The following is a 26,525-nucleotide window of genomic DNA, read 5'->3' on the forward strand; positions in this document are numbered from 1 at the left end:
TAATCATGTGTAGCATGATTATTGCTCACGTCAGTGTATAAAAATCAATGTTGGTTTTGACTTCTTTGTAGTTTCAAGTGGTGTTGGTTTTCTTTGTAGTTTGAAAAGAGGTTGACCTGAGTACTCATTTTCTAATGATTTTGAATCCTCACATCGGCTTATGTGTGAATGTTTGAATGCTCACGTCAGCATATGTATGTATATATACATGTATTCATCTGTGAATAAAATTTTTGAATATGAAAATTCTCATAATTATCCTAGAAACTGAGACTCCATCCATTCTCAACTGAGACTTCTATAAGAAATTGTCGTCTGCAGAAAGAGTAAAATGGACTTCAGATTCTCATCAACTCTTCAAGGGAAGTGATCAAAGGAAGAATAAATAAGGAAGTTAGACACCTATAATTTATGAGTAGGTTTTGCTCCAATGGAGAACAAAGGCCAAGTTCCTTTTTTTTTTTTTTTTTCCTTTTTCTGGGGTCAGAGTCCAAGTTCTTTCTAGAGAGTGAAAGGGGCAGATGTGAGAGTGAGGGTTGGTGGGGTCAGGGATAATTTATTTTCTGTATTTGAATTGGGGCAGCATATTTGAGCAGTGTTTAAATATATATATATATATATATATTTTTATTTTTTTATTTTTCTTCTTAAATTCAGGCCTTGGGCAGTGTTTACCGTTAGTTGGTGACCAGGTCAACGGGACTGCAAGGGAACATGCTTAAATTGTAATAATTTCTTTTTTTAGGTATTTGTTTATGAAACTCTAATATGTAGATAAGCAAATTACTTCAAAGCAAAAGAGGAGAATATAAAAGAACACACAAAGACTTTATTTTTATTTTTATTTTTGTTAGAGAAAACACACAAAGACATTATTGAAAGGATATATTCATGACATTTTAGACAATGCAACATAAATGACAGAAGTCATTAAAATTTTATAGTGTAAGAAACACGTGTACTTCTTAGCAAACGAGTATTAAATTTGCACATAAATATGAACATTGTGCCACTCAAAATTCTCAATATCATACGGTTATGAAAATGTCATCAATTAATCATATCTAAAGGTTTATTTCAATCAAATTATTTGTCATCAAGCATGTTGTTGACAGAAGAATAAAAATATAGCATTTCGCTTCATTTCCTTAAATAGGTGAGCTTACTATGAATTGAGAGTCTGGGTGTAACACAAGTTTGTATGCGCAGCAGCGCAAGATATTAAGGAAACGAATAAAATACATGTATATATACTGCCCAAAACACTGCAACCATTAAGCTACTTTATATGATACAAACCTTAAAAAATGATGTCACACTCCGGGATCGACTCCGCCATAGCACGATATTATCCGTTTTGGGCCCCCCTTCTGGCCCTCACGGTTTTGTTTCTGGGAACTTACGAGCAACTTCCCAGTGGGTCACCCATCCTGGGATTGCTCTAGCCCTCAACTCGCTTAACTTCGGAGTTCCCATGACTCCGAAGCCAGTGAGCTCCCAAAAGGCCTCGTTCTAGATGGATGCGGACGTGCACATATAAGGCACATCACCTCATCTCCGTTGGTTGATGTGGGATCTTACAATCCACCCCCCTTAAGGGCCCGACGTCCTCGTCGGCACACTCGCACCACACGACAGAGTGGCTCTGATACCAAATTGTCACACCCCGGGATCGGCTCCGCCGTAGCACGATATTGTCCGCTTTGGGCCCCCCTCTCTGGCCCTCAGGGTTTTGTTTCTGCGAACTCACGAGCAACTTCCCAGTGGGTCACCCATTCTGGGATTGCTCAAGCCCTCAACTCGCTTAACTTCGAAGTTCCCATGACTCCGAAGCCAGTGAGCTCCCAAAAAGTCTCGTGCTAGATGGATGCGGGCGTACACATATAAGGCACATCACCCCCTCTCCGTTGGTTGATGTGAGATCTTACAAATGCAGGCAATTAAGGGACAACTCACGCCAAGAGACAAAGAGAAAAATGGAATATGGTGTATGCATAGAGTGGGCGACAATTGGCATTGGTAAGGAGTACGGGAAGTCTAGAATAATTAGGTTAATTTTTTTTTTTTCGACTATAACATCAAAAGACCCTAGATTTGGGGTCATTCTCAATATAGGCCTTGGAGTATTAATTTTATCAATTTACACCTCCAATGTTTTCAAATTTGTCCAATTTTATCCTTCCATTAACTTGATCGTGTTGTCAATCGTTAACTGCTATTGTGATCACCATGGGACCCAACAATTTAAGTTTTTTTGACTTAAAAAATAATTTAAAATTTTATAAATTAATTATACAACCTAAGAAAAAAATGTAAAATTGAATAAAATAAAATAAAAGCAAACCCTACCATGCTTCCACTTTCCCTAGTCGCACCAACCCCTACTGACCTCTATACCCACCGCCACCCATTCCAACCCGAGCCCCAGCCACAACTGCCCCCAACTCCAACAACATCCACAATCTTCTCATTAGTAGCAGCAACGGCATCACCATCCCTCCCTCCCTCCCTCCTAGCCCAACTCATTGCTCCTTTCTCCTATCCCTTTCCCTCTCCCTCAATTGTAATCACCCAACAAGCCTAACAACGCGAGTTGAAGAAGGAGAAGTTGTTCAACAGTAATGATCCTAGGCATCAAAGTTGAAGTGTTTAAGAGTTTGATTGCTAGAGGGATCAATGTTGAAAAGTTGAAGACTTTTATGAACGATAAATGTCCGATCGTGCGATCATGAGTAATCCGACCGTTCGATTTGGACCAAACTGGCATGACATGTTTATTAAACCTTATTGAACCCATAGGAACTTTTCAGATCGAAAAATCATAGGTCGTGGGCCCCGCAGGCCAGGTTGACCAAGATTGGGTAGTTTGACTCCTTAGTTGACCGTGAGTCTTCTGAGGTAGTTTCACTCTTCAAGAAGTATTAGAATGATCTTGTAAACGAGCCTCGACTATTGTTTGAATTATTTTTGGGTCTTTATGGAATTTATTCTTTCGTGAGTGGACTTTGTTCTGATAGTGCATTGTTTTTACCGATTGAATTAATATGCATTAAATATGGATTGTTCTGATTATGGGATTTATATGCATATTTATATATATGTGTGTGTGTTGCTTAAAAAGGGAAATTTTGACTATTTCGATTTTGAGGGTCTTGGTTGTTTTGAATATGGATTTATGTTTGAGAAGTTTCAAAGCATTTTATGATGAAGTATTTGGAGAAAATATATTAATATGAATTTGGGGTACGTTATTGACTGGTTATGTGAATTGTTTGATTATGGATGGATCTTGAGTTTATTATAATATTTTATGGTATTCCCGGATGTTATTTCTGATATTCGAAGATCATGCATTATTGGAAGTGATGGGATCTCTAGGAGTTATTGACTTATTTATTTATTTACCTATTATTATTAATATTATGATTATTATAAAAGTATTTGACTGAGTGTTATTGGATGATTTAATGTTTATGAGTTATTATGTAATCGGATTTCGACGTGAATAATAAATTAGTTAAATATCTAAGTACATGTCTATATTTAATATTTATACATATATACTCAGTGGTTTGAAAACGATAAATTATGGACACTAGTTCTCAACAGTATGGGGTATAAATTCAAAGGTAGTTGAGAACTCATTTTTGGAAAGTTGAGAAAAGATTTGAAATATGAATTTGTGGAGTATGTGAAATTTTATGATAAGTTTCGGTATATGATTTTGAAACCCACCCTAGGGTAGCCCCTCAGTTGCCTTGAAACAGTTTTGTCATTTATGATAATGCCCCACAAGTTTCGAGGATGCTTGACCCGTGTGGTGCGAGGATATGCGTTCTTGGGCTGACTACATGTCCCTCGAGTTCTGCGAGGATTGCTACTTTGGGTTGATTTTGTGTCTCCGAGACTTGCGAGGAATGCTACTCGGGTTGACTTTGGGTTTCCAAGGCCTGCGAGGATATGTCACATTATGTGACACAAGGAATTGACGGTACATTATTGGAATTGACGGAAAATTCATGGAATTGATGGAATACTATTATAATTGACAGAAAATTATCAGAATTGACAGAATATTAAAGGAATTGACGGAATATGAATGGGGGTACTCCTAGGTGGAGAATATTCAGGTTTTAAGATGTTTAAACAAAAATTGAGGATTTTATATTGGTATTTTTGGGTAAAAGTTTTAATACATATTTTTCTGATTTTATGAGACAAGGAATGAAAGTTTTACAAGTTTTAAGGATTTTATACAATGCACAACTATATATATATATGTAATTATATACTAGTCTCTTCGCACGAGCTTCCGCGCCTGCGAGAGGTTTTTAAAAAAAAATTAAAATTTATTTTAGAATTAAAAAAGACAATGGGTAGTTGTGTTCCATAAAAATAGGATCCATTATCTGATTTTTCTTTTAATTTTAATTTTTTTAAAATATGAAAAAGTGTGAATTTACCATATTATCCTCATTTAATTAATAATCACAATTCTTAATGTTTGCATTGACCAATAGCATTTTCTAGTATTTGAATGTTTCACAATTCTCTGCATTTTACTTTATATATATAGATGCACATATATAATGAGTGGAAGATTGTTCTGAAATCAATGGTCCTTGCTTGAATTTCAGCAGATTGATTTGAATTACCCTTGTGTGGTCACGTGTTATATGTGGTCAACATAAATATAGACCACATGTAATCTATGACTTATAAGTCCGTTTTCTAGTAGTGTGCGTTTTGGCAAGTAAGTTTGAGGCTTTTTGAACAGAAAGAGAACTACACAATATTCATATCATGATGGAAATTACTCAGCATAACTTTATACAAAAATTATCTACCTTGGCATCACCATTTCACTTTTCAGAATAGCTTTAAGCAATAATGATACACTCCCTAAAATAATAAAGCGCCGAACATCAAAAATTAGGTAATGCTAGGAACTTTCTCTCTAACTTTTTTTTTTTGGAACTTCTCCATTTCCCTCATGACATGTGTCATTTTCTTTACACTTAATACAATGACATTAATACATCAAACAACCTGATTTTGTTTTCCATATTTACCCTTATTTGAAGTATTGACTTTACTTTAATTTTTTTTTATTTTTTTTACAGCTTTCTTAATACTTTGTAAAAAATTATTAGATTAATTTATTAAATATTAAAAAAATAAAAATAAAAAACCTATCTCAAGTCATCCCCACCTTCTTCCCCAAAGCCCAGCACCTCCATCTTCCCCACCATCTCGTTAGTGCCACCCATCTCCACCCCACTCTCTCCCCACCACATTGCCATATTCTCTTCCTTCTATCTCCCTCTTTTCTCTCTTCCCCCAATCTCTCTTTGAGAAGACCTGTAGGATATCTATAAATGCCTGGAGAAGGTTAAACAGGCTAATTCGAATTTTTGCAATAAATAATGATCAACCTTTGAAGCAGGATTGATATGAGTTATCAATCCTGAGATGTGCAAAGCTTAAAATAAAAGAACACGCAGATATTTATTTTACGTGGTAAAACCCCACCTCTGGGGAAAATCTACGGGACTCCTTAGTCCAGAACGAATCCACTATAGAATTGAGATTACAAGAAATACGCACACACACTTGTCCTAGACTCAATCTAGACAATGTTTATCGATTTCTTCGTAACTCAGCTTCTGTCACGGGATGATCTTTGACACTCCTTTTGTTGAATGCAATACTGGTCACGATTGCTTCAAGCTCACCGGAGGATAAACACACAAAGTGTCTTGGTGTCCTTAACCATATGAGACACCGACATGCATATGTATGCAATATGAATGATGAATGAATTCGATCAATCACCAAGCAACCGAAGCACTTGATGACTTTCCGAATAAACTAAGTGTAGCAGCTTTTCCCAAAATATATTCAATATGCATAAATGGTTTTGGACGTTGAAAAAGCTCACACTTACAAGAAGGCAAAGCCTCCTTTTATTCACAGCAAGTTTCTCACAGGAGAGAAACTTGCGAGACTGCACTTCCAAAACAATTATAACTCTAAGACCAATTGAACTAAAACTCTTTTAACCTGGTGCAATATGATCTCCTCAATGAGACACCACACAAGGGCCAAACACTTATCAAATTAACAATATAAATTCTGATTCAATAAAAATACAAAGTCTAATTCATTAAGGACTCTTAATGATGTCACCAACCGACTCAAATTTTAACTTCAATTACAAAGACCCAAAACAAAACTTCAACTATAACTCCTATCATGAATGCATGATATGTCATGATTTACCTGTTGTCAAGTTTCTCATATGGCCAGGGTATGCCTCGGAGGTATGGGATTGAAAGAGTAGTGCCAAAACTTCTAGTAGCAATTCCTCACAAACTAATTTTCATCCTATACTACAGTCTAGGAAATGTCAATACGATTTTCGTACTAACAATCTCCCCCTTTGGCATTTCCTGGACAAAACATTGGATTACATATCAAACACGTTTACAAGGAAACAAAACTACATAACCAACTTTGCTTTGTCAAACAGAGATTCAATTCTTGCATTGTCTGCACACAAACAAGCAGACTACCAGTGAAGCATAATAGAATGATATAATAATAACCAGAACTTAGCACAGATAAACAGCAAATTTTCATATGTCAAGAGGTTAAGCAAAGTACTACAAATTCTACTTCCAGGGACAGAAAACAACTACTCCCCCTTAATCTCATATGTACCACAAAATGTCTACTCCCCCTAAACCTCATATGTACCACAAAATATTCTCCCCCTTTTTGTGTAGGAAATCCAAAGGAACACAGAGATAACGTTAAAATAGAACAATCCAGAAACAGAACAGAGGAACCTTAGAGACTGCGAGCCCGAGGAGGACGAGGAGGATCAGGAGGCTGAATGTGCCCTGCAAGTGACAGCAACAGCTCACTATGGGTGTCAGAGAGCGAATCCAAAAGAGCCTGTTGCTCAATGGAGAAACCACCAGAAGAACAGTGAGCATCGCTGCGGTGTAAAGTGACCCGGTTGTTGACTTTGATGGCATCGGATGAGCCAAAGTCATCTGTCGGCAGTGCAGGGACACCAGCATGAGCAGCCAAGGCGGTGATAATTCGAGGAAGAACAAGACTGGAAGTTGGAATGGTGGCATTTGTAGCACCAGCGCCAATGAGGCTTTCACGAACATAGAACTCAACACTTACAGATTGCTCAATCACAAGCTGGAAAAGAATATGAGCAGCCTTCCAACTCACTTTCCCATGTTGGGAAGTGGGATTCAGATAATTTCGCACAAGCATATACAGAGTACGGGTCCACTGAGACATCATACCCAAAGAGAGCTCGGTGGGGAGCACCTCGGGTGGAGACACATAGAGGTGATTCACCAGCTGACGGCGCGGAAGAAATCCTGGAACTGGTTCACAAGAACTGCCAGAGCGAAAAGGAGTCAAACCAAGGGCAGCCGAAATAAAGTAGAAACTGAGCGGAATGGCGATTCCACGCACACGCACAACCAAACCAGACAGAGCAACAGAGGCAGCGGAGACATCGGGGAAATTGGCATAAAATTCCCGAACAATCTGGAAATTTGGCAGAGGCAACCCTCGAACCAATGGCAGGAGACGATGCCGAGTAGAGCACACCGGAGACACAAAGCGAGAGACCGGTGGATGAGGAGACTCTCGAGACATGGGGCTGGAGCACGAGCGCCGGGAGGAGGACGGCTGAGATGAGGTGTCAGCCGGAGAGACAACCTAAGAAGGAGAAGCATCAGTCCGGCGGCGCACGGAGCGAGAAGGAGGGTGAGTAGTGGCAGAGGAGGAAGAAGACTGACGGCTCCGTGTAGTGACCATGGGGACGCGACGGAGCAAAGCACAGAGTAGCAAATGCTAAAAACTCTGGAAGACGGCAATGGGGCGGAAGAGAGACCAAATGTGACCGAGGAAGTTGACCTAACTGCACAGTTTTTTTTTTGTTTTTTGTTTTTTTTTTGTTGAAAAGTATAAATAAAATAAAGAATAAATAAATAAAAAAAGAAAACGGAAAAGAGTAAGGAGGAGTCGGTAAGAACCAGAACATAACAAGAACAAAAGCAACATACTTAGGACAGAAGACTTAAAACACCCAAGACATAAAAACACACTTGTTATGCAGACCCAAAGCTCTCTAGAAGATGTAATTATTTTCCAGTCATAAACATGCCAAGTATGTGAGCAAGAAGAGACAGTAGTAGCAGACCCATCGCTGTCTGAAACACATAAGAAGCAAAGCATGCAGAGGCAAAAGGAAGTGACCACATTTAACACACAAACTCACTGATAATCAATGAGGCATACCACAAGCATGGTGAAAAATGAACACCATCAAATGAGTCCACCATCAAGAAGCAAAGATGTGAAGTGAACTCCGTTCAACGAAGCCCAAAAAATATGTCCACCAAAGACTGATCCCACCAAAGATGACACAAACACTGAGTGCACTGTAAGTATAAGCAGATCAGTTTTTTTTTTTTTTTTAATTTTGGTGGCTTACTTTATTTAGCTTTCGACATGATCCATGTAACAGATGGTCAATCAGTGTGCTCACGTCATATGACCGGAAGCAACTGGGTGATAAAGCACCCCTGGGGAAATACTGATCCGAATCATGAAGGCTCCAAAGATAATCAAGGATAGCAGATCATCACAACCTGTTGACTCGAACTCGACGCTGGTTAGACAAGAAGCCCGGTTACTGAGCAATGAGAAGTCACCACCTTTTTATTTTTATTTTATGAGTAAACAGATCAAGAACTTACGCACAGCAGTGTTCAGGTAATCCAAAGAGAGACGAGTGCCTGAGAAGAGACATTCAAGGGACTTCAAGGAAAGGAGTGTGGTGTGCAAATAAAAATAAATAGATGGATGGATCATTTAATGAAGTTTATGAAGCACCAAGACAGTGGAAACCTTTGTGAGAAGCTGTGAGCTATGTTCTCAATGGAGTGCAGTACCAGAGCCCAATCCAAGATCAACAAATATGTTCAGACAACTAAAGGATTGATACGACTTAACAATCCTTGCACGAGCTGGACAGATTTATGAAAGCAGAAAGTAATTTAAATATCATGCAGCATATAATAGGCTTTGGTATTCAGTAGACATCGAATTAATCTTGTTAGTATAAAAATTGTATTGTCATTTCCTAGACTCTAGCATAGGTTGGGAATTAGTGTGTGAACATGTTTTACTGGAAGCTTTGGCGCAACACATTCATTCTGGATCTTTGAGGCATGACTTGACCGATATGAGAAACTGATTTCAGGTAACTCATGACATCATCATACATTCATTATAGGATTCCTAATTGGAGTTATTTTCACTCAAAGTATTTTTATCTTAATCTTATTTTTAATAGGATTAGATTTTATCTCTTAATATCACTTTCCTAGTTGAACTCTATTTTGATTTAGATTAAGAATATTATGTTTTCATTATCTTGGACTTGGAAAGTATGTTTTAATTAATATCCTATTTGGTTCTGTGTTTACATCTTGATATATATTGTTTCATTGAATAAACAATTGATTGGAGTGCAATTGAGAATATGACGAAATCATGTAGGATTCTATGACCATCAAATTAAACGCATGGCAAGATATTGAGTTATGGTTGTGGGTCCTCTCGTGGATTGTGGAGAATAAGTTTTGTATAAATCATTGTGTGCATCTCTTAGGGTTTTGACAGCTTTTGATATTTGTGTTAAGCGTATAGAATTCTTAAGCAAAAGTTGATGTGCATATATTTGAGATAAATCATCAAGTGTTCCATGTTTACTTGGTGATTTATCAAACACTTTAATAATTCATATTGCATTCATATGCATGTCGGTGACTCATACGGTTGAGGGCAACAAGACCGTGGTGGCGGTTTTCCTCCGGTGAGCTTGAAGCAATCGTGGCCAGTATTGCGTTCAACATAAGGAGTGTCGAAGATCATCCCGTGACAGAAGTTGAGTTACGAAGAAGTCGGTAAACATTATCTAGAATGAGTCTAGGATAAGTGTGTGAGTACTTCTTGTAATCATCGTTCTATAGTGGATTTGAGTTGGACTGAGGAGTCCTGTGGATTTTCCCCAGAGGTGGGGTTTTACCACGTAAAATAATTCTCTACGTGTTCTTTTATTTTTAAGCTTTGCACATCTCAGGATTGATAACTAATATCAATCCTGCTTCAAAGGTTGATCATTATTTATTGCAAAAAATTTGAATTAGCTTGTTTAACATTCTCTAGGCATATATAGATATCCTACAGGTATTATCAAATCTAGAGCACAGATACCTAATGACTGTCGAAGGGTTTCAAACCGTAGATTGTCTAGAGGTTTGGTGAAAATATCAGCTAATTGTTTTTCAGTAGAGACAAATTCAAGCGAGAGCACATTCTCTTCCACCAATTCACGAATAAAATGATGACTAATATCAATGTGTTTTATGCAAGAGTGTTGAACTGGATTTTTAGAGATATTAATTGCACTCATGTTATCACAAAACGTTACCATTTTACCTTGATGAATGCCATAGTCATTTAGCATTTGTTTCATCCATAACAACTGTGTGCAGCAGCTCCCAGTAGCTATGTACTCGGCCTCAGCCGTGGAGAGAGAGACGCAATTTTGCTTCTTGCTAAACCAGGAGACAAGGTTATTGCCTATGTAAAAGCATCCACCAGTTGTGCTTTTCCTATCATCAATGCTCCCTGCCCAATCCGCATCAGAATAGCCTGCAAGTTCAACATTTGAGTCAAATGAGTAGTATACACCAAAGGTTGTAGTGCCACTTACATAGCGAAGAATTCTTTTCACAGCAAGTAGATGTGATTCTTTGGGATCGGATTGGAAGCGAGCACAAAGTCCAATACTGAAAGAGATGTCTGGTCTATTGGCAGTCAGATATAACAAACTACCAATCATGCTTCTGTATAGGTTTTGATCGACACTTTTGTCAGATGAATCCTTGGAAAGTTTGGTGCTTGTGCTCATAGGATTCCGAATGGGTTTGGCAGATTCCAGACCAAATTTGGAGACTAGGTTTTTGGCATACTTTGTTTGAGATATGAACATGCCTCCATTGAATTGTTGGACCTGCAAGCCAAGGAAAAAATTTAGTTCACCAAACATGCTCATCTCAAATTCGGTTTGCATTACCTCATGAAATTCTTTGACAAGTATGTCAGAAGTAGATCCAAAAACAATATCATCCACATATACTTGAGCAACCATTAAATCCTGTTTGGTTCTTTTGACAAAGAGGGTTTTATCAATGCTACCACGTGTGTACTCTTTTTGAAGAAGGTGTGTGGACAGTCTATCATACCATGCTCTCGGGGCTTGTTTGAGTCCATAGAGAGTCTTTTTCAGACGATATACATGATTGGGATGGATAGGATCTTGAAAACCTGCAGGTTGTTCCACATGGAATTCCTCTTGTAAAACTCCATTTAGAAACGCACTCTTGACATCCATTTGATAAAGCTTGAAACGAAGATAGCATGCAATGGATAGCAACAATCGAACAGATTCTAAACGCGCAACCGGAGAAAAGGTCTCATCAAAATCCAAACCTTCAATTTGAGTATAACCTTGGGCAACAAGTCTAGCTTTGTTGCGCATGATTTGCCCTTTCTCATCTGTCTTATTTCGAAAGATCCACTTGGTACCAATTACATTTGTGTCTTTGGGACGTGGAACAAGATACCACACATCATTTCTTTTGAATTGATTTAATTCCTCTTGCATAGCCAGAATCCAGTCATTATCTGCAAGAGCATCTGCAACACTCTTAGGTTCAATAAAGGATACATGGCAGAAATTGGTTACCTCATTACAAACTTGTTGTCGAGTCCTCATTTTATCATTAACATTTCCAATAATATCAGAGGGTGAGTGATCTTTCTGAACTTGTTTAGCACCAGGTCTGCGTATCACAGGATTGAAATGCTGGTTACAATCCTCAAAATCAATTCCAGTACCATCTACAGGTTCGTGAGTTTCTAGATCTGTATCTTCACTGCTTGGTTCAACCTGCAATATAAAAGTGTCATTTACAACCACATTAGCTGATTCCATTATTATTTTAGTGCGTCTATTAAACACCCTATATGCTCGACTATTCATAGAATATCCAAGAAATATTCCAACATCACTTCTTGCATCAAATTTTCCAAGATACTCCCTGTCTTTGTAAATGTAGCATTTACTACCAAAAGTCCTTAAGTGCTTGACATTTGGTTTCTTCCCTTTCTAGATTTCATATGGAGTGCTCTTGGTATGTGGCCTGAAAAACACACGGTTAGATGTATAGCATGCAATACTAATGGCTTCAGCCCAAAAATGATCTGTCAAATTGGCACTTTTCAACAAGACACGAGCCATATCAAGAAGGACTCTATTTTTCCTTTCAACTACCCCATTTTGTTGGGGAGTGATTGGAGCAGAGAATTCATGTTTTATTCCTTTTTCAGAACAAAATTTAGAAAAAGCTTGATTTTCAAATTCCGTTCCATGGTCTGTCCTAAGTCTCATGATACAAGAGTTACTTTCATATTTTTCATTCATGATTAGCTTGTACAAAACATAGAAGGAATTAAAAGCTTCTGTCTTAACATGCAAAAAACTGACCCAAGTAAAACGTGAGAAATCATCTACTAAGACAAGGATATATTTCTTTCCTCCTAAGCTAGCAACCTGTATTGGACCAACTAAATCCATATGCATCAGTTCCAAAGTTTTAGAAGTAGAGATTGAGTTTGTAGCTTTGTGAGGGTTTTTGGTTTGCTTCCCCAGTTGGCACCCTTCACAGACACCCTCACGTTTACCTGAAAGATTGGGCAATCCTCTTACAGATTCACAGTTGGACAATTTAACTAAATCTTGATAATTCATGTGTCCCAAACGTTGATGCCATAAATCAAGATGATCTTTACTTGTCCTAAAACACACTTGAGAAACTTCATTAGTGGAAAAACAATAACAATTGTCAGGTGATCTATTTCCAGTCATCACATTTGATCCATCTTGATTATTGACAATACATCGGGTTTTAGTAAAACTTACCTTACCCATTTCATCACAAAGTTGACTTACGCTGATGAGATTTGCTTGAAGATTTTCAACTAATAAAACATTGTCCAAGTTAGGTGTACCAATTGCCATAATCCTTCCTTTGCCCAAAATCTTGGATTTTCTTCCATCTCCAAAAGTGACCATTCCACTCACACCTTCTGTAGAGATTTCTGAAAAATATGATTTCTCACCGGTCATGTGTCTTGAACATCCACTATCAAAATACCAAGATTTAGATTTAGAGTCAGACAGAGCAGTAAAAGCAACAAAACATTTCACATCTAATATTTCAGGAACATTAGTTTGATGTGTATCGTTTGAAATTGCCACCAAGCAGTTTTGATTATCCTTTCTCCTCCACACTAGATTTGAAGTTGGTAAAGATAAGGAACGAGAAAGTTTTGACAACCTACTTACCTCTTTTACAAGATAAGCAATCTTGTGCTGAATTCTTACCTGTCCCTCCTTGGTGGGTTTTTGACTTACTGAAATCTGTTGAAGCAGTTTGCATTTTGGTCGGATGTGTCCAAGAGTTCCACAATAGTGACACGTAGGTATGAATCTCCAAGGTGTTTGAGAGGTTGAACTACCAGTAGAAAGTGATGGTTTGACAAACTTTGTGACGGATACAGCGGAAGGCTTGTTTACTGAATCAAAACCTAAGCCACGTTTGTCTCCATCTCTTCGACCCATGCTCATCATTTTGTCAATCTTTTCTGCACCAATTGTCAAAGCAATAATCCTTTCCTTTGAACTTTTAAGCTCAATTTCAAGAACTTTTTGTTAGAGGTCAAAGAATCAATCAATTTATTTTGATCAATGCATTTTTTTTGTAGTATTTTCAATTTTTCATACATACCTTCACCAAGTGATTCTAGTTCAGCAGCAGAGGATTGTAATGTCCTGGCAATCCTACTGTTTTCGAGCTCCAGCACAGCAATCTTTTTGGCAAGCTCTTTGTTCTGTTGATTAAGTTTCTGAGAGGCAGCTAGAAGATCGTCATACTTTTCCAGCACATAACCAATATTTGGTTCTTCATCATTCCCATTGTTTTGCTGTGCCTTATCCAAACTGACAGTGGTGATTAATGCAATGGTATTTTCTTCACTTTCTGATTCTAAATCACTATCACTCCAGGTTATATTCAGTGCTTTGGCTTTGCCATTTTGCTTCTTTTGTGTGTTGGCACATTCAGAGGATATATGTCCATATCCTTCGCATTCATAGCACTTGACTCTCTCTTTAGTGGTTTTCTTCTCAGTGAACCTGCGAGATTTTACATTACCATCAGCATAATCACCATGTTTAACTTTTGAATTTATACCTGAGTGATTTCTTAAATCATAACTTCTGGAATTTTGATATTTGAAAAACTTCTTGAATTGTCGTGAGAGATAAGCAAATTCCTCCCTATTGAATTCTTCAGATTGGTGTTCACCATCTTCTTTATCAACTACTTTAAGAGCAACGCTTTTATTCTTCTTAGGAGCTAGATGCTTCATCTCATAGGTTTGAAGCGACCCTATGAGTTCACGAACTTTCATAGTATTCAGGTCACGAATCTCTTCAATGGCTGTGATCTTTGGTGAAAAAAGTTGAGGCAAGGACCTTAAAATCTTTTTCACCACCCTATCTTCTGGAATTTTTTCACCTAAACTTGAACATGCATTCACAATAACGCAAAGTTTGGCATAAAATTCAGAAAAGGTTTCATTCTCATCCATCATGATTGTCTCAAACTGTAGAGTGTGCATTTGAAGCTTGGCTCCCTTAACAGTATCTGTTCCTTCATGGGTGACCTGCAAAATATCCCAAGCTTCCTTAGAAGTATCGCAACTAGATATATATTCAAATTGATCGGAAGAGACAACAGCAAATATAGCATTTAACCCCTTTTGATTATTGGTACTGTGTGTGGCTTCTGCAGTGGTCCACTCCTCTCTAGATTTGAGAACTGTGGTTTCTTCATCTCCTTTTTCGATCTTCTTTGTGGGATCAGAAAATCCATGAAACACTGTATACCATACACGTTCATCTAAGGACCAATGAAAGGACTTCATTTTAGCCTTCCAAGCACCATAGTTGTGGCCATCGAAGTATGGTGGGTGTGCAACAGAACCAGCGGCACGATCCATCCTAAGGTATGTTAGATCTAGCTGAGTATGTCCAGCAACCTGCTCTGATGCCAATTGAGAATACCTGTAGGATATCTATAAATGCCTGGAGAAGGTTAAACAGGCTAATTCGAATTTTTGCAATAAATAATGATCAACCTTTGAAGCAGGATTGATATGAGTTATCAATCCTGAGATGTGCAAAGCTTAAAATAAAAGAACACGCAGATATTTATTTTACGTGGTAAAACCCCACCTCTGGGGAAAATCCACGGGACTCCTTAGTCCAGAACGAATCCACTATAGAATTGAGATTACAAGAAATACGCACACACACTTGTCCTAGACTCAATCTAGACAATGTTTACCGATTTCTTCGTAACTCAGCTTCTGTCACGGGATGATCTTTGACACTCCTTTTGTTGAATGCAATACTGGTCACGATTGCTTCAAGCTCACCGGAGGATAAACACACAAAGTGTCTTGGTGTCCTTAACCATATGAGACACCGACATGCATATGTATGCAATATGAATGATGAATGAATTCGATCAATCACCAAGCAACCAAAGCACTTGATGACTTTCCGAATAAACTAAGTGCATCAGCTTTTCCCAAAATATATTCAATATGCATCAATGGTTTTGGACGTTGGAAAAGCTCACACTTACAAGAAGGCAAAGCCTCCTTTTATTCACAGCAAGTTTCTCACAGGAGAGAAACTTGCGAGACTGCACTTCCAAAACAATTATAACTCTAAGACCAATTGAACTAAAACTCTTTGAACCTGGTGCAATATGATCTCCTCAATGAGACACCACACAAGGGCCAAACACTTATCAAATTAACAATATAAATTCTGATTCAATAAAAATACAAAGTCTAATTCATTAAGGACTCTTAATGATGTCACCAACCGACTCAAATTTTAACTTCAATTACAAAGACCCAAAACAAAACTTCAACTATAACTCCTATCATGAATGCATGATATGTCATGATTTACCTGTTGTCAAGTTTCTCATATGGTCAGGGTATGCCTCGGAGGTATGGGATTGAAAGAGTAGTGCCAAAACTTCTAGTAGCAATTCCTCACAAACTAATTTTCATCCTATACTACAGTCTAGGAAATGCCAATACGATTTTCGTACTAACACTCTTCAAACAACACCAAGCCTCTACAAGTTTTGGCTAAGGTAAGAACACCCTTAAGGCCATGGCAAGCATTGGCCATTATACTAAATTTGGGTTTGAGGACCATTACCAAGCACCAACAACAGCAGCCCAACCCAAATTTAAAAATCTCACCTTAAAGTTGCAAACTTTAATATGAGAAATAAACAAAATGATTTTGATGGATTTTGATTTTGATTTTGATTTTTTTTTTTTTTTTGTGGGAGATGTCATGTTGTTTCGGGTGTGAAGGACTGGCTCTCTCAAAATGATAAGAGGGAGGGTTGGATTTGGGGCTGCAAGTCTGTGATTATTCGAAGAGAGAAAAAGTTATAAAAAAAAAATAATATGTTGAATGGAGTGAAGTAAACATTAAAGTCAATATATCAAATAAGGGTAAATATGGAAAACAAAAAGTAGGTTGTTCGATATATTAATGACATTGTTTTAAATGTAAAATAACATATGTCATAAAAAAAAAGAAAAAATATCGAGAGAAGGTTGCTAGCATTACCTATAAAAAAAAATGGGAAATAGCTTAAAATGCCACCTTTTTTATAATTTTAACTGAAAATACTACCCCTTCCCAATTTTTTTTATAACTACCACATATAAATACATCTTTATTGTGAAATGATTGTACCCATATCAGTTTTTCAGAAATTGGGTTCTCTCTCAACTCTCTTGGCTCTATCTCTCTCTTCGGCCTTTCTCTCTCCCTTGTGTAACTCTCTCTCTCTCTCCGACGCAATCGTCTTTCTCCCTCAGCGGTGGCTATTCATCCAAGCTTAACTCCACGGTTCACATCCACGATGTATTGTTCATCTTCCTTTTCTTTGAAATTTGGGGTTTTTGTGAATTTGGTTTATGGTGTATGGATTTGTAAGAAATTGATTTAAGGGTTTCTTCGAAATTGGTTTTGGGTTTTAGGGTTTAGGGGTTGCTCAGAAACTGGTTTAGGGTTTATGGGTTTCTTTGAAATTGGTTTAGGGGTTTCTCTAGGGTTGAGGGTTTATGGGTTTCCATGAACTGGGTAATAACTCACACCCACTCTCACTCGCTCGCAGACACTCTTCACAAAAATCGAACTCTTCATTTTGTCACAGAACATTTGGGCTTTGTTCACCTTTGTCTGGGTAAGTCCCAACTATATATATTTTTTGATGAGATTTTAAGCTCTGGGCTCTGTGATTTCTACAAGAATTAATTCCACAATATTCTTATTTAACTATTCAAATCAAAGCAAAGGAAGGAACGTTGTTTATGGATGGGTAATTGTCAAAAACGACTTCTGGAATCTACATGTTTATAATCAAATTCTGCATATGGATTTATGGGATGGTTTCGGGTTCCCTGTAATCTTTTGACAATGTTTTGTTTATGGCATTTTTAAATGGGCTTGATTTTTGGTTTGGTAGAATGCATTTGATTGTGGTTTGGGTGATACAGTGGTGGAGATGCAGATGGAGGTGTGGGTACTTTGTCTCTGTTAAAAGGAAATTGCAGGTTTATGGTTTGGTTTAAACAATTGTGTGACTGTGTGTTCGCTTTAGATGTCCGTATCGTGATGCAAAGGAGACTGTGTTTCTAGGTTTAAATTCAGTGTTTCTATGTACATAATTGGGTGATTTCTTAATATTTCTATTAGGTTATTTCAGTTTGTTTTCTGTTTGATTTGGAGAGCTGCACTTGGCATAATTGTTTTCTTTAAACTTGGTTGATTTAGGTTTGGCCAGAAGGTGCTGGCAATGGCTACAGCGACATATCCACCACCACCACCGTATTATAATCTCTACAAAGATTACTTGCAAGATCCCAAATTAGCTCCGGAGCCGCCCCCTCCGATTTAAGGGACATGCATTTGTTATGGTGGCAATTACACTATGAGCTTTTCTCATTCTTTGCATTCTTCCTGTCAAAATTTATATAAACTGTGTAATTTGATTTCTGAAAATTGCTTTTGTCACTAATGACTAGATGCTAGAAGTTTTTGTGAAAAGTAAAGTTTGTTGAATTTACAGTTTGAAGAATGCCATCTCTCCTTTATAGCAGTTGCTTTAGCTAGGAATGTCATATATGTACCTTTAAAGTTGTTGGCTTTGAATGTTGAGTTTGGAAAATATGTGTAATTCTATAATCTACTGTGTTGATGTTATCAATGTATGATTTCTTTGTTTTCCTTGTAATCTCTTCTTAATTAGTTTTATCTTATTTTATATAGACTGAAGACATTCTTCCGAGCTTGGAAGATCAGGGAGTGCGTCAATTGTATCCAAAAGGCCCAAACATTAGTATGCCTCCCTCCGTTCTAGTTTTAATTATTTGTATTGTCATGTGAAATTACTGCTCTTGAAATTTAGGAATTAATGTGAACTTTTTCTTGCTTCAAGCATTGTTGCAATCATCATTTATTGCAGTTTCTTCTTAGCATTGGTTGAATTATCTTATTATTATTTATCATTTTTATAAACTAGTTAACTATAATTTTCTTTGGAAAGATGTTAGCAAAAGAGAGATTTTCTTTGCTAAGTTAGAACACGGTTACTAGACTGAGAAATGTTCTCTTGGTTACAGTTATCTACAACTTTCTTGGTTACAGTTACTCCACATTTCTGATTGATTGCCATAGTTTTCTAGGCTATGGCATATATCCAATCCATACTAAAAAATGTTGTCATGCATGATAAATCCGACATTACGACTAAAATATGATCCCTTAATGAGCCTTCTTTAGTGCAATACAAATGTCCTCTCTAGAAAGAAGAAGAGTGATAGGGGGTATGTATCATCTGGTTTGCAGAGCATGATTTTATTGATAATAACTAACAAGAAACAAATAAGAACTGCCTGTGCACATGCGTGTATGCCTGTTTATTCTAGTGTCTTCTTTACATATATATATATATTTTTTGTGCATATGCATGTGTTTGTTTTTCGCCTCTAAAATGTTTTATGCTTCTCTGACAAAAATTGTGATCCTTCTTAGATTTTAAGAAGGAACTGAGGTCACTTAACAGAGAATTGCAGCTGCACATTTTGGAGCTGGCTGATATTCTTGTAGAGAGACCATCACAGTACGCGAGGAGAGTGGAAGATATATCTCTTATCTTCAAGAACTTGCATCATCTTCTCAACTCATTGCGTCCCCATCAAGTAAGATAGTTTTGGGTCTTAGAATGCATTGTATTGGTTTGTGTTTTGAGGTACTTTATTTTGTAATGTATTTTATCAAACAGGCTAGGGCAACATTAATTCACATTCTAGAACTTTAGATACAACGTCGTAAACTAGCTGTGGAGGATATAAAGAGGTATGCTTTCAACAATTACTGGAAATATTTGTGGTCTGAGGCTGAAATGTTTTTCTTTGTTTTCCAAAACAGTTGAAAGAAAATTTCTTTGTCCTTCGTTCATTTAAATGAATGACTTATATAGCATTTTATTTAGAGTAAAAGTACTTGAATCTACTAGGCTATTCTTTTGGTGCATTGTAGAAGTTGTTGTAGAAAACTCCCCTGTTCTTGTATGTGAGGCATCGAAATGTTGATTTTTAGTTTCTTTCAACCTTGAATTATGAGGTTAAAAGTAAACTGCGGTGTGTGCATGGTCAGTGTAAGAGTTTGAAGATGCATATAAATTCCTTAAATCTACTGGTACTGTGACTGTGTAATCAATCTGCCATGTGGATTGGATGTTACATAATTGCTTGTGACTATTTGCTTCACTTTCTTGTTTAGGAGGAGAGAAGAAGCACGGAGACTTCTCAAGGAGTCTATTGGAACGTTGGAGGACACCGACGCATCTTTTGTGCTAAAGTAAGGGCGTATGCTCATGTTCGTTCTGCCGCCGATTGAAGCCTCTTGGACAGTTGCATCTCAATACCTTCATCATGCTTCATGTATTAGAAAAATTATAGGTTTAATTGTCATTGTAATCAGAGTAAAAGCAATTTGATAGCGTGCATGATAGTGTTCTCTCTTGCTCTGCTGCTATGAAATTCTTATTTACCGATTGGCAAAGAAGAAAACATAGTTTCGACAAAGTCAATAGATCATTACAAGAACCTTAGAATACACTAGCGGAACTAGGACAAAGGCTACAGTGGGCTGTAGCCTAGGGAGGTTTTGGGGTTAAACAAAAATCAAACCTATATATTTGCCTCATTTGAAATGCAGAGCAATAGGCTCTTTAAACACACAATTTTTCAAAGCAAAATGTGCGTTTAGATATAAAAAAATGCTCTTTTGAATACAATAGTAGGGTAATATGCTCTTTGAACACAATGATATAATAATAGGCTCTTGATAAGTGTTGAGTTTGTTTTGTTTTATTTTGTTTTTTAAATATGTGAGCTTAATTATGAATTTGAATGCAATAATTTTGAATAATTGATTTATAATAGAAAAACAACATGCATACATTCTGAACAACGACTCTTTGATCATAGGATATTGGTATTGCTAGCAGCTAGTTATTAGTATTTGTGTTCAAGAAGACCCCATTGTGAGCACAACTTTGACAGAGTGGTTATATAGATAAGAGGTGCTAAGAAATTAGATATTTTGATTTGTTCAATTACATTGCACCATCTTATTATAGTTACAGCTAACCTTAACTGGCTTATTGAACAATTGTAACTGATAAAAGAGTTATAACCCGCACTATTTATTTGGATATGACAATTTTCTAACTGGCTTTGAGCCGTTGAATTAGTAGGTCAGTTGTAAATAGCTGGGGTTTTGTTTATGCTCTGTATTTTTTGTTTATTTTTCGCTTAATATCCTATAATAGGTTGTTGATAAGTGTTGATTGTTTATTGCTTTTTATTGTCTAGATTGCAACGAACTCAAATTATTTTTATAATATTGGCGTGCATGGAAATATGGTTTCTCCAATTAAGTTGATGATTACAGAGGAAGAAAAGTTCCAGGAAAAAGCATTGTCCCTATATACTTCAGACAAGTTCCTACATATGACTGAACCTTCCTACCATTTCTGCAGCATAGGCACCTTCTTAACGGGAAATGTAACACCCCGACCCCAAATTTCCCCAAATTTTACCCTCATTTAATTATTTAATTATTTAAGGGTATTTTAGTCATATTTTTAACCGGAGAGAGTTTGGGACCGTGACTTATATTTTTAGATAGGTCGTACTGAGACGAGTTCATAGACACGTAGTGGGCTCGAATCGGAGTTGTAACGAGAGAGATATGGTCAAAAGAAGTCCAGTGGCACAATCGTAAATATTTCGAAATGGGATTTTTTTATAAAAAACCTGGTTTTCTCTCTCTCTCTCTCTCTCTCCCCCCCCCGCGGGTCTCTCTCTCTCCTCTCCCTCGCGCGCGACAGCCGGCCACGTTTTGGCCGGCCGTGCTCTCCTCCGGCCACCAATGGCGACGGGACCGGTACCAAAATGACCGGGCCGTCGTCCTCTTCCTACCCCAGCCATCCCCCGCCTCCAGCCGCCGTGGTTTCGCCGGAATTTGGAGAAGAAGCGGCCGACGTCGCCGAATTTTCAAAGCCGTCGATCTCCCTCCTCCGGCCACCAATTTCGTCGATCCAGGTATGGATTTTGAACCTCTCAAGCTGCTCTAGCTGATGGTTGGGTAGGATTAGATCGATTCTTAGCGTAGATCACTCGATTTTCGAATTGAAAATCGGCCGAAACTTCGGCCGCCGTGATCGGCCACTTCCGGCCAGTTTTTGGGGTAGGTCCAAGAACAAAAGTGACTCCAAATGAGGTGTTTTACCTAGGATAGGAGTTTGGAGTCTTGGTTCCGAGATTTTTCGACGAACCATAATCGCTTTGGACACCCGATCTGCCCGCGCGTGTGGCAGCGCGTGGGCGAGGGTGGTGGAGTGACTCTGGGCCGTTTTGAGATCCTCGTGCCGTCACGAGCGCGTAGGATTTCGCGGATCTCAATTCGGACGTCGTTTGACTATCGAACGGAGAATCGCATATTGCGCGTTATCCGGGTTCGATAGGTTGGGACCGTTGGATGGTCCCGAATTTAATATATATGAATCTAGGAATTTCTATGATCGTGTAGGAATTCACGGATTTTGAATCGGAGCCCCGGATGTTCCGAATAATAATTTAAAGTTTATATTTTATATTAACTGTCAGATCGTGCGATCGTGAGAAATCCGACCGTCCGATCTGAACCAAACTTGCAGGACAAGTGTCCTATACCTGGTAGAACCCATAGAGACTTTCAGATCAGAAATTGGAGGTCGTGGGTTCTGCAGGTCCGGTTGACCAGGGTTAGAATAGTTTGACCCTCGGTTGACCGAGAGTCTCCCGGAGTAATCTCACCCTTCCAGGGGGAATTATCGGGAGCTAGACTATTGTGGAGGGTTACACAATATTAGAATTATTTATATAAATTATGTGGTTGTACAAGGGTACAACAAAGTCTAGATTGTCAGTTTGGAGTGCTATACGCACTACTTTAGGTACCTCCTCGGATGTTGGATCCACTACAAGTACCACCAAGTGAAAGTAGGTCCCACGTGGCGTAGGTTATCCGGCGTTGGGACAGACCCCATACGTGGCGTTGGTTGTACCGGCGTATGGGGAGCTATGTAATATTATGTTGAGGTCGCACGTGGCGTAGGTTATCCGGCGTGTCGACAGACCCCATACGTGGCGTTGGTTGTACCGGCGTATGGGGAACTTTGCGATATAATATTGAGGTCCCACGTGGCGTAGGTTATCCGGCGTTGGGACAGGCCTCATACGTGGCGTTGGTTGTACCGGCGTATGGGGAGTTATGTGATATGATGTGCAGGTCTCACGTGGCGTAGGTTATCCGGCGTTGAGACAGACCCCATACGTGGCGTTGGTTGTACCGGCGTATGGGGAGATTATATGAAATGAAATAAGGTATCGCCCAAGTGGGGAATTGAGTTTTAGGGAAGAACTACGTGTGGCTTGATCCCTCAAGGAGGGTACGTAGGCAGCCTAAGGTTAGGTGCAGCCGCAGACTAAATGTTAGTCATTTTTGGTATTGGAATGGTTTGGTAGTTGGATAGGAATTATTGAAAGGCCGAAGGCCATTTGTGTGAATTGCATGAAATTATATTGTGCATGCTGCCAGTTGGGAATATTAAATGTGTTTTTATGCAGGTTGAAATTTTGGGAAATGTCCAATCTATAGGGGAGACTCTGCCGAAATTTCGGCAGGAAGTCTCAGTTTTTAGTAAGCGGGCCTGACATCGGGGTGATGTCAGGAATTCCAAAGGGTTCGTCTCGGGTTTTTGAGAAAATTCGGGGCGGGTCCTTAAAGGAAAGGTAATTATTCTTCATGTTATTGTTGTTTAAAAGTGTTGAAAACGTCAAACTGGATACTAAATGTACCTTTATTTGTTTTTATGTAGTCTGCAGTTCTGAATTGTCCCCACTGATACTTAAAGATGTCGGATGTACCCCCTCCAAACGAGCATGTCAGTTACCCGGGAGACCAGCTGTGGCATGTGCTGTTCCCATCTCCACCTCTGACTCCCAATCATGATCCCACTTCATCTGGAAGTGAGGCTGAGAGCAATGATCCACTTAACAAAATCTCTGCCATCAAGCACGACCTCCGATATTTGTCTAAGGCAACAGATTGGTGGGAGAGCAAATGTGATATTCATGGCCAAGTTATGGGAAACTTGGCCAACAAGTTGAACAAAGCATTGCTGGAGAAGTGAAGCAAACTCTAAAAGCAATAAGTCAGAGCAAAGAGTTAGAGTCCCTCAAGTTAAAATTGGAAAAGACAAAGAAATATGTTGTCGAAAAATTCACAAAATCTGAAGAATATAACCATGACATGGTTGAATGTTTCAACAACGGCTTCGAAATATTCCAAGATTATGCTTCGGTCATCGCACCAGACTACAATTGGAGTGAAATTGATGAAGATGGTGTCTGGCAGGTGCTGAATATAGGTGGAGAGGGAATGGCTCATCATAGCCTCGTGCATGCAGCGAGGAGGAAGGGCAAAGACATAGATCTTTTGACGGACCTCTAGTAAGGGTGAGTGCTGATTCAGTTCATGCGATGCTGGGTGATGCGATGTCAAAGTGTTGCCTTCCTTTTCCCTTCGCGGGATAGTATTGTTAGGGTTTGGTGGCGATTTATTTTGCATGTTTAAATTGTAGTCTGTAATGGATGTGTGTGTATTGTATGTAGATTGACTTAATTTGCTCTCATATTGCATGTGTATTGTACTACTATTGCCTTTGTATTGCATAGATATTGTATGCATATTGCCACCCTAGTGCATGTATATTGTGCTACTATTGTTGTTGTATTGCTGTTATATAACTCTAATATTGCCTCTCTAGTGCATGTATGTTGGCCACATATTGCCATTATATTGTATGTATATTGAGTACGGCTTATCAATGGGTTTACGGTTTAGGTCCTACTTCATTCAAAAAGAAGACGATGACGAGAACGAAACAACGTGCCTTTCAAAAACAGGCAATTAGATGCATAATAATTGCACCGTAAGACATTGTAAGAAATTATTTTTAAAAATAATAACTAAAAATAATGTACACAAAAAGGAAGGTATGAATAAATATGCAAATGCTTCGTGATGGGTTGAAGAAAAGGATGATTACATTTGGTGGTTTGATTATGTTTGGTGATACGATATGTTCTTCATCTTAATCTTCTTCATATATGTACTTGTTGTATTACTAATTCACACAAATTCATCTCGTAATCATCCAACTATTAAAGCTAAGTAAATGAAATGAAACAAAAGAAGAAGCCCAAAATAAACAGAAACAGCAATTTCTAGCACCCTTTTATCGCCTCTCTATTACTACTGTATCACCAACCTATCACCAGTTTATTGCGTTTTAGGCATAAACAAATTATGCACTTCCTCTGTTTTTCATTTTTGACATATGTCCATTGTTTGACCTCCATTTTCCTGTAAGGAAAACAAAGAACACATGAATTTAATTTGCAATGATAGCTTTCCAATAAACCTTTTGACAAAAAAAAGTAAACAGCAGAGCTTCTCCGAGCAAGCGAAGGCAGGATTGGGTTGATGACCATTAGTTCAAACATTATGTGATCTAATAGGGATAACTAATTTTGGGAACAAGTAATGAATCTTCAAAACGATAAAGAACAACTAGTAAACTAATTTATACATTTTAACTTTGCACGGGTCACAGCGCTGAACATGATATTTGGTAACCATCTCTATACTTAGGGGTTACAGTGCTCAACATGATATTTGGTAACCATCTCTATACTTTACAGTTATGAAATTGACATGTACATTTCTTTTCCAAAAACCAAAGGTTTTTAAAAATTCCACAAAGTTTATGTATAATACTTGACTGTATGCAAACTCAAAGAATTCGATTAATGTATGAATAACAAATAATTCTTCATATATGCAAAAGTCAACCACATGACTCGAAATTAGAAATTCTCACCGCACACAAATCCACCATTACTACATACAAATAAACATCCACAATTCCATAAGGCAAAAGGCAAGTTCTAAGGGATACACAAGGAAAGAAAGAAAAAAAATATTTCCAAGAACAGCCAATGAGAAATAATGTTACAGACCAAAAGCAAACAAGGCAAAGTTAAACCACCCTTCTTAAGACAAAAAGCACCAGACAATTTCTATTTATTGAATCAGCTCACAAAAAATGGTCGATGTGTATCACTTCAGGTCTCTCTTTGTCTAGATCAATTCATTAATTTGCCATTGCACTTCTGATATCTAGGAAAATCCATTGGCTCAAAAGACACCATCAGCTTCAACTCTGAAATTATGCATGGTTCACTACACAAGTTGTTTTGACCTCCAAACATGGAAAAATTTCTCAAGCCTGCAAGTACGCATATAACATCTCAAGAATGGAATGATAAACAAACTTTGCGAAAAATAAAATAAAATACTACATGTAAAAAAAAAAAACAAAAAGATAATTAAACTGAACACAATAACTTACAGCAACATTTAGTAATCTAATTCATGGATACAAAGAAAACATTGACTTGATTTGCTTTCTCTTATGAGCTTTAGTATTATTAAACTGCAGCATCCTATCAAGTGCATACAAGAATCGGAAGATATTTTCTGAAACCCTATATTTTTAGAATAAATAAAG

At 37.9% G+C, this 26,525-nt stretch overlaps 1 pseudogene; it reads left to right on the forward strand.

Moving 5' to 3' along the window:
• Nucleotides 17,741–20,571, forward strand: LOC18785613 (annotated as a pseudogene).

This window comes from Prunus persica, chromosome G2, assembly GCF_000346465.2.
Source record: "Prunus persica cultivar Lovell chromosome G2, Prunus_persica_NCBIv2, whole genome shotgun sequence".
NCBI classification, from domain to species: Eukaryota; Viridiplantae; Streptophyta; class Magnoliopsida; order Rosales; family Rosaceae; genus Prunus; species Prunus persica.